The 11848-nt window shown below is 47.2% G+C and overlaps 1 protein-coding gene across 1 annotated transcript in view; it reads left to right on the plus strand.

Annotated features, from left to right (window-relative positions):
* The window catches only part of IGFBP2 (insulin like growth factor binding protein 2), a 29709-nt gene that overhangs the window by 12132 nt on the left and 5729 nt on the right, over positions 1-11848 (plus strand). The window lies entirely within an intron of this gene.

Genomic DNA, 11848 nt, shown 5'->3' on the forward strand with positions numbered 1-11848 from the left:
GGGGACACAGCCAAACCATATCAGATGGTCACCTTTTCTAATGTGTAAACATTAAGTATATGCTATGTGTCAGCTGGGAGAACATATGATAAAGCAGTTGTCATACCACCTATAACACATGCTTCTTCATGCTGGAGGGGGACAAGAAAAGCATTTTAGAAAGGTGAATAAAAAAGAAACCAAGTCAGTAGAGATGTATATACATCCTATGCAAATAAACAGGTAGCTCTTTTAGTCTTTTGACCAAGGCTCTTGGGAAGAGCTTGATGTTAAACAATGAAGTCCCTTCATGGTGAATAAAGTTACAAAAGTAAGAGAGTCAAGTTGGACAGGCTTCTCCTTCTTCAGTCTTGGAAGAAAAAAGCACGGTGTCTTCCTTCCAAAAATGTAAATTGAGGACATGGAATGTCTTCTCTCCTGTCCTCCATTCACTAAGTATGGAGGGCTGTATGGAAGCTAAGATCAAGTTTATGTCTTCAGGAAGCTTCCATCCTTAGAAGGACTAAGAGAATGCACAGACCTACAGCTTTTTGGCAATGAACTCAGGCTAGAGTGCTGTGAAGAAAGTTGGGTCAAATTACCAGAGGACTTTACCCAGCAGTGCTTTTCTTTTTAAAGTTTTTTAAAAATTTTTATTTGTTTTGTTTTACTTACTTATTTTTTTTGAGATGGAGTCTCCCTCTCATGCCCAGGCTGGAGTGCAGTGGTGCGATCTCGGCTTACTGCAAGCTCCGCCTCCCGGGTTCTCATGATTCTCCTGCCTCAGTCTCCCAATTAGCGGGGACTACAGGCGCCTGCCACCATGCCCGGCTAATTTTTGTATTTTTTAGTAGAGACAGGGTTTCACCATGTTAGCCAGGGTGAGACTCGTTAGCTTTGGCTTCCCAAAGTGCTGGGATTACAGGCGTGAGCCACTGTGCCAGGCCCTTATTTATTTGTTTTTTTTGAGACAAGGTCTGACTCTGTCACCCGGGCTGGAATGCAGTTGCACGATCTCAGCTCACTGCAACCTCCACCTCCCAGGCTCAAGCCCATCCTCCCACCTACAGCAGTCCTTTTCTTCAATGCAATCTAGTGGCTTTTGGACACTTGGAAGCCATATTGTTCATCCTTCTTCCTCCTCAAAAGGTTTCTCCTAAGTTATACCAGAGGGAGTCTGTGCAATTTCTTCCCATCTGCAATTTATCACTTGTTTTGTTCTTTCTTATGAAATTCTTGGAAGGCTTCTAACTTGGATCTCTCCTGTTTTAGTTTAAGGCTGTTTTCTCTCTGATCCTTGGGGAGACAGAACAGCTCTTTCCCTTCCCTTGGGTTTTCCTGGTCCTTGGACACCTCCACCACTCAGCACCCTCTGGCAGCACTGGGATGGGCTTGTCCCTTGGCTTTCAGTTGTCAGGCCTGAGTCATCTTGATTACTTCATCTCCCCCTTCTTAATTCTGTGACCCTCTTCTGCTATCTTTGGGTCTTCTTTCTGACTCATTTCCAAGTTCTTCATGGCATAGAGAACTGGCCAGGAGCCCAGGGCTAGGTTCTGACTGGTACACAAGTGACCCTGGTAACATCATTGCCCTGGCCAATGAGAGTGGTGGTGACGTCCACCATGTCACTATTGTTTGGTCCTCTTCCGGTAGGGCTTCAGGAACACTTGAGGTTACTGACAGCTCTGCTTGATGAGGAAGGTGAGGGGTGGTTGGTGTGAGAGGTGACTTTATTTTTTTGAGATGGAGTCTCACTCTCACCCAAGCTGGAGTCAGTGGTGCGATCTCGGCTCACTGCAACCTTCGCCTCCTGGGTTCAAGCGATTCTCCTGCCTCAGCCTCCCGAGTAGCTGGGATTACAGGCATGCGCCACCATGCCCGTCTAATTTTTGTATTTTTAGTAGAGACAGGGTTTCACCATATTGGCCAGGCTGGTATTGAACTCCTGACCTCATGATCCACCTGCCTTGGCCTCCCAAAGTGCTGGGATTACAGGCATGAGCCACTGTGCCCGGCCCTGAGAGGTGACTTTTTTAAAAGAAGATTTAAAAAATGCAGAAAAGTACAAAGAACAATGTAATAACACAAGTCTACCACCCAGAACTGTGAGTGGTTGATATTTAGCCCACTAGCATGCAGTACTTAGTGTTTATCTTTCTTAGCTAAGTAGATTTGCATATGTATGATAGATGACTAATATGCCTATGTTTCCATATATTGCATCTATATGCATATATGTGATAGAAGACCAATATTGTCCAATATTGTGAAAAAAATTGAAAATGTACATGGAGGTTTTCTTTTCCCTCTTAACATTAGATGTCTGAGATCTAATGTTGACATTCATAGGTCAGAGATATTCTTTTTAACTGCCATATATTGTTCCTTTGTATTACCCTACTGATTTTATTTATCCATTCAGCCGTTGAAAGACTTTTGGATCTGGTTGCTAATAGTGTTTTTACAACTACAAATAATGCTGTAATGACCATTTTTGTACATGTGTCCCTGTGCACATGTAGAGAGAAGTAGAATTGCTGGGTCAGGCACATTCTTCCCATTCCCATAGTCCCTGGTTCAAGTTTGAATCAAAGCACAGTCTACTCACTTGGGCCTCAGCAACTAGGTCACCTTGCCAGGTTCCTGGATGGCTTTAGTTGAACCCGAGGAGAGATGTCTGGGACCCGTGGAAAGGCGTGAAAGCTGATAGTGCTGTTTGCCATCTTGATATCAATTTCTCTGGCTCTTCAAGGACAGCGTGGCTCACAGGGCCCCAGAGGACCTTGGCTGAATTTGAGCATGTTTTTGTTTTCTCAAACTGTCTGCCTCAGCCCTGATCCTCCCCAGGTCTTTGCAATTCCAGGAATGACCCTGATGTTTATAAAGGAGCCCTTTGGAGAGTGCACACGCAGGGAGGCTCTGGAGAGGCTGTGCTGTTTCTGCTCACTCGGGGGGAGCCCGAGATGAGATGGCAGCATGAGAGCATGCTCTAGAAACCTCCATGACGCCTGGCCAGGAGAGGCCCCTCTGCATGTATCCAGGCAAGCATATGTGTATGTTTACAAACCCATGAGTGGATGAGCTCACAAGGCTGTGTCTCTGCAAAGCGTGTACCTGAGACCACCTCTCTTGAAAAGAGGAGGCATTGTTCTCTCCTCACCAAGAAGTTCTTCAGGAAACCCAGACAGAACAGAGAGAATCACAAAGGCATGGGGGCCTGGCAATGCCAGAGCTTGAGAGGAGAGGTATCACTCAACGTACAGATTCCTTAGTCCTTGCCTCTGACTTTCTGGGGCTGGGGTCCAGGGCTCTTATTTTTAGCAAGGTCGTCAGATGATTTCTGATGAAGAGCTGTGTTTGGGATCCTCTGACCTGGTCTAATTCCCTGAATTTACACACGAGTACGCTGACACCTGCCCAAGTTCAACACCCTGCTTAGCATCACTCAGAATCCTAGGGGTGGTGGCCAAGTCAGGATCGAACCTCAGTCCTTCCTCCCACACTAGGACTGCTTGGCCAAGACTTCAAACCCAAAAGCTGGTACTTCAAAGGAAATCCAAAAAGAGTTTGCAGAGTGGTTTGATGTGGAGGGGATTCATCAGCCTGGTGGGGCCTCTCTGCCCTCCCTTGGTGCTGCATCATCTCCTGTAGGTGTTCTGTCACCGTGGAAGGGCAGTGGCCAGTGCCTCTTAGGCTTGCCACTCAACACAGAGGTCACTGAGCTCTTCAACACTCAGCTGGGCGATTGGCCTGTGGTAGCTCCAAGTGGAGGGAGATGATTCTCAGAAGAGAAAGGCCAGTTCTTGCACTCATTTAGTCTTCTAACCTAGGGGACTTGTGGATCTGAAACATCTGAAAAGGCTGTTTGCAGTCATTTACTACCACAAAGGAAACTCGGAGAGGAGGGACCACCTGTTGTTGGAAAACCATGCTCAGGAGTGACTGGTCTGTTGCTGAAGGATGGAAAGATGTCAGGTGTTGCATGGCTGGCTCCCTTGCAGGAAGGAAGGGCTCAGGGGGTGAGAAGGAATAGGAAGGGAGTTTACAGTGAATGAAACTGGGTATCCTCAGGAGATAGAAGGATCAATCGGGAGGATGTCATTAACCAAGCTGGAATGTGTCCTGGGTGCCAGCTTATACCATGACAGACATCTGTGCACACTATTCAGAATTCCAGTGTGAGAGGCCACTGCTCCCTCTGACCTTTAAAAAAAAAAAGTCAGGGGAAGACACATGAACAGTGTTACTCACCCACAAAGTCTCAGGACCTCAGGTTAAACTTTAGCTAAAAAGGTAACAAATAGAACCCCCATGTTACTCTTCCTTTTTCCTAACTTCTGCCTCCCTCTCTACCTCTAGCATGGCCTGAATTACTAATCCCAGCCGGTTGGTGGGCTGTGCTATTGAACATAGTGGCCACATGATAGATGGAGTTTGGTGACCACCATTAGCCATCCAAAGAGGACTGGCTTTGAATTCTCTCCAACAAAAGCTGTTTCCTGTATGTGCTGGTGTGTTTGTGAGCCCTGTCTCAACTGAGCATGCTTGGTGATTATGAGCCACTGCCTGGCCTCCTTCCCTTTGTCCCTCCCCCTAAATTCTGTAAACAAAATTAAAGTAATTTAGGCAAATTCATTCTTGCTTAAGGACTTCCATCAAATGGCAGAGAGCTTTGATATTTAGCAATATATAGAATTTATGCAATCAAAACCAAGCTTTAGAAGAAATATGCAAATAGATCATATGGCAGAACTCTCTCATAACTCATTTTTTCCATGCATTTGGCCATTCTGCGGATCAGACATCACCTAGCCTTCTAGCCTTCTGCTCACATGGCCGATATAGCTTTTATTTACCCATTCAAGAAATTGATTGTCCACACATTTCTTTTTTTTTTTTTTTTCTTGAGACAGGGTCTTGCTTTGTCGCTCAGGCTGGAGTGCAGTAGTGCAATCTTGGCTCACTGCAAGAAGTGAACTCCGCCTCCTGGGTTCAAGTGATTCTTGTGCCTCAGCCTCTCAAGTAGCTGGGACCTCAGGCATGCGCCACCACGCCCAACTAATTTTTGTATTTTTGGCAGAGAAAGGTTTTTGCTGTGTTAGCCAGGCTGGTCTTGAACTCCTGGCCTCAAATGACCTGCCCACCTCAGCCTCCCAAAGTGCTGGGATTATAGGCATGAGCCACCATGCCCGGCCACCACACATTTTTTTCTAAAGCTTGGTTTTGCCCAAAATGAGAGTTTGAGGGGTAAAAATATCATGTCCTGTTTAACAGCAGCCATCATTTTAGCAGAATTGTTAATATCATTTTTCAGACTTGAGAAATTAGAGCTCAGAGAGGTTAAAGGTTCTGACTCGTGAGTGAATCTCAAGGGGCAGTGCTGGCATTCAGGGTTCTTGACTGCTGGTGTTCACTGCTCATTCCAGTTTGTTAATGAATCGTCCACTGTTACGGATCTTAGTGGAGTTGTCTAGAGAGCAGGGGGAGGAGGATGGTGGTTAGTATTTAATTCTATTGCCCAACATATGTCAAGGCTAAGTGCCTTTTGGGAGAAATTAACGAAGACGGAGCCATATGAGTTTTCTGCCCAGCTAGGGTGGAACCAGGAAGCTGCAGCCAGCCTTCATTCCCCTGACCCATTACTCAGAGTTAACTCTTGAAAGGCTTGGAATGCTATTACCTGTTGCAAGAGGTGAACACCACTGGAGGAATGATAGGTTCAAGGTTGGCTTAGATCATCTCTGTGGTACTCTTCTTCCCCAACCCTGCTCTTACATTTCAAGATAATCATGAGATAGGAGGAGAAAGTCATTCTTCAGAATAAAGAAAAGAAGAAAGAAGGGAGACACATTGAACTGTTAGGAAGATGTGATTGTTCTAGGTAGGGAAAAGCTCTCATTTCCTCACCAGGTCTGGATAAGGACCGAGGCCACACACTCTGAGCAGGAAGGACCAGGGAGGTGCTTTTAGATTCTTGGGGCTTAGTTTCCTAAGCAAGCTTTTTCAGGCCTCTCTTAGATCAGGAATCACCAATTTCCAAATATAGCACTGAGGTCAGAACGTTGTGCTAGGAGAAAATGAGATTTTATGGGAGTCAGTTTCTATCGAACACGAGTTTGATGAGTAAGATCACTGATGCAACAAACAGGATTACATTGGAAAAATGGGCTATGCCAAAATTAAGTCTGAAAACCTGGGTATGAATGCATGGAAGTGAACAATAAAGGCTCTTTCTCTTGGGCTGTCAGCTTCCAGCTGCTCTCCTTGGCTACATTAGTAAGGGTGGGCCAAAAGACAATGTAGGGACCCCATGATAATTGTGAAGCACTGCTGATATGGCAGAGAGGTTGTGTTTGCTCCTGTGAATTCAGATGCTAGTCCATCTGGGCTCAGGTTTGCCATCTGTAAAATGGGACAACAGTCCATTTCTTTTCATCCCATCTGCCTTCCTCATCTCCAGCTCTCCTCTAGGGGTCTTAGGTAGAAAGGTATGGCAATCTACCCAAGGCAGGGGTGGGAGTTCTCCCCTGCCCTTCAAGCCCCCAACTAATGGCTCTGGAGTTGTCTGTCATCTCCCTGACTTCTCTTTGGAAAAGCTTAACCTACTGTATGTGGAATCCCTTGCTTCTGTGTTGACCCGTTTCCCCAGATGCTATGTAGGGGAGAAGAGCTAGTACTTACTAATCTACAGGGAAAGTCTCTTCAGGGGCCTTGTAGGTTTCTATCAACCATTTCCAAGCCCATGAACCTTTTCCATTGATATCATTTGGGTTGCTAAGAACCATTTCTTATAGTGACCTTTGCACCATAGCCCATGGAGTCGCATACATAAGTGGTTGCCTAATAAATATTATTCTGAACTTAACTCTCTTAGGCAGAAAAAAAAAATACAACTTGGTATTTTTGTTCTGAGGGCAAATTCCATCTCTAGCTGGAGTTCAACATCTGGAATGTTTTCCTGTGGATTGTTCCTGCAGCCTATAAGAGGATATATGGGAGGAACTTGGTAACGTGTGATGCCCTTGTCTGACTGGGGTGGGGGGCACTATGTGGGTACTTCCCTGGTAGGCAGGAAATGGAAGTGGCTAAGAGCTAACCCCATGCGCGCCTAACTGTGTGCCAGGCCCTCACTGTAGATGCAGGCAGCATCTCTTTGGATCCTCCCAGTGGCCCATAGGAGGTGCATCCTGTTTGTCCTCTTTTTACAGATGAACAATGGAAGCACAGAGAGCTTAAGGAACTTGTCTGGTGCTGCACAGCTCAGTAGTAAAAACTTGAATTCCAACTCAGGCAGTTAGATTTTGGAGTTTGAATCTCTTTGGCTGGGAACAGTAACAAGGAATGAAGGCTTTTCTCAGCCTACAGTGCTTTCTGATCTCTGCCGAGTCAAGTCTTTCATTTCCCTTCCCTGGACTTCTACTTCAAGATGTGGAGTTCAGATCTGGCCACTGAATTTGAGTCCAGAAGCCTGTTTCGGAGGAAGAAACAGATGCTGACGCATGGTCTTGTTAAACCATCTTTAAAAGACCTTGCATAAGCAAACCAGGCCTGTGGATTTCTTCATCTTATTGGCATGTTCATTGGCACTGCTGAGATCAATAAAGAAATGGAATGAAACATACCGTTGAATCCAGGTGGCCTCTGTGAGGGTGGACAAACTTGACCTTCACCTCAGAGAGGTTGGGACATCTCAGGACAGGAAATCAACTTTGTCCTCCTGGGGGAACACTGCCAAGTTGACCCCCTGCCTCCTGGGACCTGGAGCCAGGTTTGCATATGACATCTGTGGGTTATTTTTCATTTTAGAGACAGGGTCTCACTCTGTCACCCAGGCTGGAGTGCAGTGGCGTGATCATGGCTCACTGCAGCCTCTAACCCCTGGGCTTAAGTGATTTCCCACCTCAGCCTCTCAGGTAGCTGGGACCACAGGTGTGCACCACCATGCCTGGCTATTTTTTATTTTTAGCAGAGACAAGGTGATATAGTTAGGCTTTGTGTCCCCACCCAAATGTCATCTTGAATTGTAATCCCCGTAATCCCCACATGTCAAAAGAGAGATCAGGTGGAGGTCACTGAATCATGGGGGGCGGGTCCCCCATGTTGTTCTCGTGATAGTGAGTGAGTTCTCAAGAGATCTGATGGTTTTATAAGGGGCTCTTCCCCCGTTCGCTTGGCAATTCTTCCTGCCACCTTGTGAAAAGGTGCCTTGCTTCTCCTTCGCCTTCTACCATGATTGTAAGTTTCCTGAGGCCTCCCCAGCCATGTTGAACTGTGAGTCAATTAAAGATCTTTCCTTTATAAATTACCCAGTCTCGGGCAGTTCCTTATAGCAGTATGAAAATGGACTAATACGGTCAGGTGTGGTGGCTCATCCCTGTAATCTCAGCACTTTGGGAGACCGAGGTGGGCCTCCTGTGGCAAGGAGTTCAAGACCAGCCTGGCCAACATGGTGAAATCCCGTCTCTAGTAAAAATACAGAAATTAGCCAGGCATGGTGATGCATGCCTGTAGGTCCAGCTACTTGAGAAGCTGAGGCAGGAGAATTGCTCAAACCCAGAAGGCAGAGGTTGCAATGAGCTGAGATCATGCCACTGCACTCCAGCCTGGGTGACAGAGCAAGACTCTGTCTCAAAAAACAAAAAATCAACAAAAAACCATATTTTATAACTTGTTTAATAAGTGCAAATATATTCATATTATATATTAAGACTTTTTAATCTAAAAGTAATTTTTTTTCTGATGTTAATAGAAATAAAAATATGTCCTAGACACTGTGCCTCCAGAGCCTAATGGACAAGTTGGCCCTGCCTGGCGCCTTCAGGCCCAAATGCACATTTATCTGTGTGTGCCCCTCTCCTTTTTCAAATGTGTTTCCAGACATTGCAGAGGGCCTTCTTCTGAGGATTAATGTTGGATTGACCTCTGGGATGCAGCCAAGGGATGCTTCTTTGGCCTCTGTCTGTGGTACAAGAGGGCTTAATGAAGAGGGGGAGCTGCAGGCTGAAAGTCCTCTGGGAGGCCCAGAGAAGACCCTGTGCCCTGTCCCCAAGAAACTGTGGGCTAGTGTGATTGCAGATGGAAGGGTAGCGGAGGGGTCTTAGCTGTGGATGCGGAATATAGTGGAGCTAGACTAGCTTTTTATGAGGCCTGGAGCCATTTCAGCAATTGGCTATCAACTTCCAGATGTTGGGCTAAAAGCCTAACTCCAGAACAGTGATTCTCACCCGGGGCGATTTTGCCTCTCTGGTGCCATTTGACAACGAATGAATACATGTTTTTTGTTGTTCCAACCTGGGGAGGGTGCTGCTGGTTTCTGGTGGGTAGAGGCCAGGAATGCCGCCCAACATCTGGAGTACACAGTTAGCCCCCTGCAGCAAAGGATTATCTGGCCCACTATTAGTAGTGCTGAGGTGGAGACCCCGATCCCAGAGGATGTTCCAGGCATCGAGTTTGGGTGAGCAGAGCCTTCTCAGAAGCTCCTGGATAGAGCTACACATGAGCCACCTTTCCCTTCTCCAACCAGACAACATGTCATTCATTATAGCCATAATAGAGACTGGCTGCTTGCACCCAAGCCACTTCCCAAAAGGGTAGAGCCAGGTGAGCCTCTGAGCATCACAGACTTCGTGTCCACAGAGTGGGGAGTTCCAGAAATGGTGGCAGGGTGCAGTACCGGCAGACTCCCAGAGCCCCTGTCTTCTCTAACACCCTCTGAATGCGGTATCCAGGTCTCCAGAAATCCTTCCTGCTGCTGTGGGCAGAAAGCTGGGTAGGGTGCAGTAAGCAGGGTGACGCCAAGGGTGATCTCAGCTACCAAGGGCTCGGGTGACGGCGAACTGGACGTTCCCACTTCATTTTATCTTTCTCATTTTGATCCTGAGTAGCTGGGATGGAGGCAAAGGGCTCTTCTCTATGTTCCGATGCAGGGGTTGAGCGTGGGAAGACTTTCTAGCTTCTTTGCTCTCCTCCTGTGTTTTTGGTGCCTAAAGAGGGGAGGGGCAGGGAGCCTGAGATGGTCCCACTCAGGTCTGGGGACAGAACCGTGTCTGGGAAGGGCAGTGGGACAGAGGCAGGGAGGCTGGGGATGAGTGCGTGCGCTGCACGGGCGTCTGTGTGCTGCATTAGAGGTTAGTGTTGAGATGGAAAGTTGAGTGAACCTGACCTCTTCTGTTTGTTGTCCAGGTTTGTCTGATCTCAGACTTTCCCCGGCCTTTCTCTTTCACCCTTTTGTTCCTGACCTCTGGGGTCCATCTGAAGAGGGAAGGGGGGCTCTTCTCCATGGTTGCTCCCCCCAACACCACCCGTCTAGGAGGGTGTGGACCTGCTGGCACTGAATAAATCTGTACTGCACGATGGGGTGACTCAGTGTCCCTATTCTTGGGAACCTGGCAGGCAGCTGAGCAGGGGGACTCACTCAGCCTGCTTCTCTGGGCCCCTGGGTGTCTGCTGCTGTCCATGTGGAGGAGCACAGGGGGCAGGGCAGGATGGATGAGGAAAGCTGTGGGCTGGTGTCTGGGTCTGATTAGACATGGTGGGGCAGGACTCCAACCTAGCCTGGAGGTGCACGCTAAATCGGCCTTTTCCTGCTGGTGGTGCTGGGCTGCCGGGCTGCTGGAACAATTTAATCTCTGCTGGCTTCATTTATGCTACAACCCAGGCTCCCCAGAGCCCCTGTGGGAATCGCCATTCTAAATAAAAGAGTTTTCCAGGTTTCAGAGGTTTTTTATACATTTAAATGTTTCGATTTTTTTTTCTGACGTTCAACAGTTTTGGATAAGTCTTTTAAAATGATGAATAGGTAGACTTTTAATTCCCTCGCCCTTTTGATGTCCCAAGATCATCGTCATCAACATAATTCTTGTTTTGGGCTATAAGACACGGAAATCCCCAGGGGTCGTTGAGGAGTGTGGCATTCATTGTTTGCCACACACAAAATGTACCCGGAGTTTGTGTGTTTTGTTTTCTTAGTGTTCTCTTTCCTCTCTGCCATTTGATCCTTCTTGCCACCGTCCACATGCATTCCTTCTTTGTCCCTTCAATTCTGTTGACTTTCTTCCGCGGCAGCCTTGGAAAGCAGACACCCAGAAGCCAGGCTTCCTGGAGCAGCACTGTTGTGAACTGTCAAGGCTCTTCACGGGATGACTCTCCCCTCGTCTTGAGTGGAGAATGCCAACATTTAAACATGCGCAGCCATGGACACGGCTATGAGGATGTTCAGAGCTTACTTTCCTTGGTTTCCCTGTTCTCGGTTGGGTTCCATGCTGCTGAAGTAGTAGATAACTGGGGCATTCGTCATCACCATTAGCATAATAGCCACTAGCATCCTGCATATAAAATTTCTGTGCTCCAAGTCGTCTTTTATTTATTTATTTATTTATTTATTTATTTATTTATTTATTTATTTTTGAGCAGTGTCTTGCTCTATTGCCCAGGCTGGAGTACAACGGTGTGATCTCAGCTCACTGCAACCTCCACCTCCTGGGTTCAAGCGATTGTCCTGCCTCACCCTTCCGAGTAGCTGGGATTACAGATGTGCGCCACCATGCCCGGCTAATTTTTTTGTATTTTTAGCAGAGATGGGGTTTCACCATGTTGGCCAGGCTGGTCTTGAACTCCTGACCTCAAGTGATCCACCTGCCTCAGCCTCCCCAAGTGCTGGGATTACAGGTGTGAACCACCGCACCCGGCCTAAGTCGTCTTTTAACTGCTTTTCTTTCATCATAACTCTAAACAGCTCTTTGAAAAAAGAATTGTTGGCCGGGCGCGGTGGCTCAAGCCTGTAATCCCAGCACTTTGGGAGGCCGAGACGGGCGGATCACGAGGTCAGGAGATCGAGACCATCCTGGCTAACAGGGTGAAACCCCGTCTC

This window comes from Papio anubis, chromosome 10 (assembly GCF_008728515.1).
Source record: "Papio anubis isolate 15944 chromosome 10, Panubis1.0, whole genome shotgun sequence".
In the NCBI taxonomy this organism is placed as follows: Eukaryota; Metazoa; Chordata; class Mammalia; order Primates; family Cercopithecidae; genus Papio; species Papio anubis.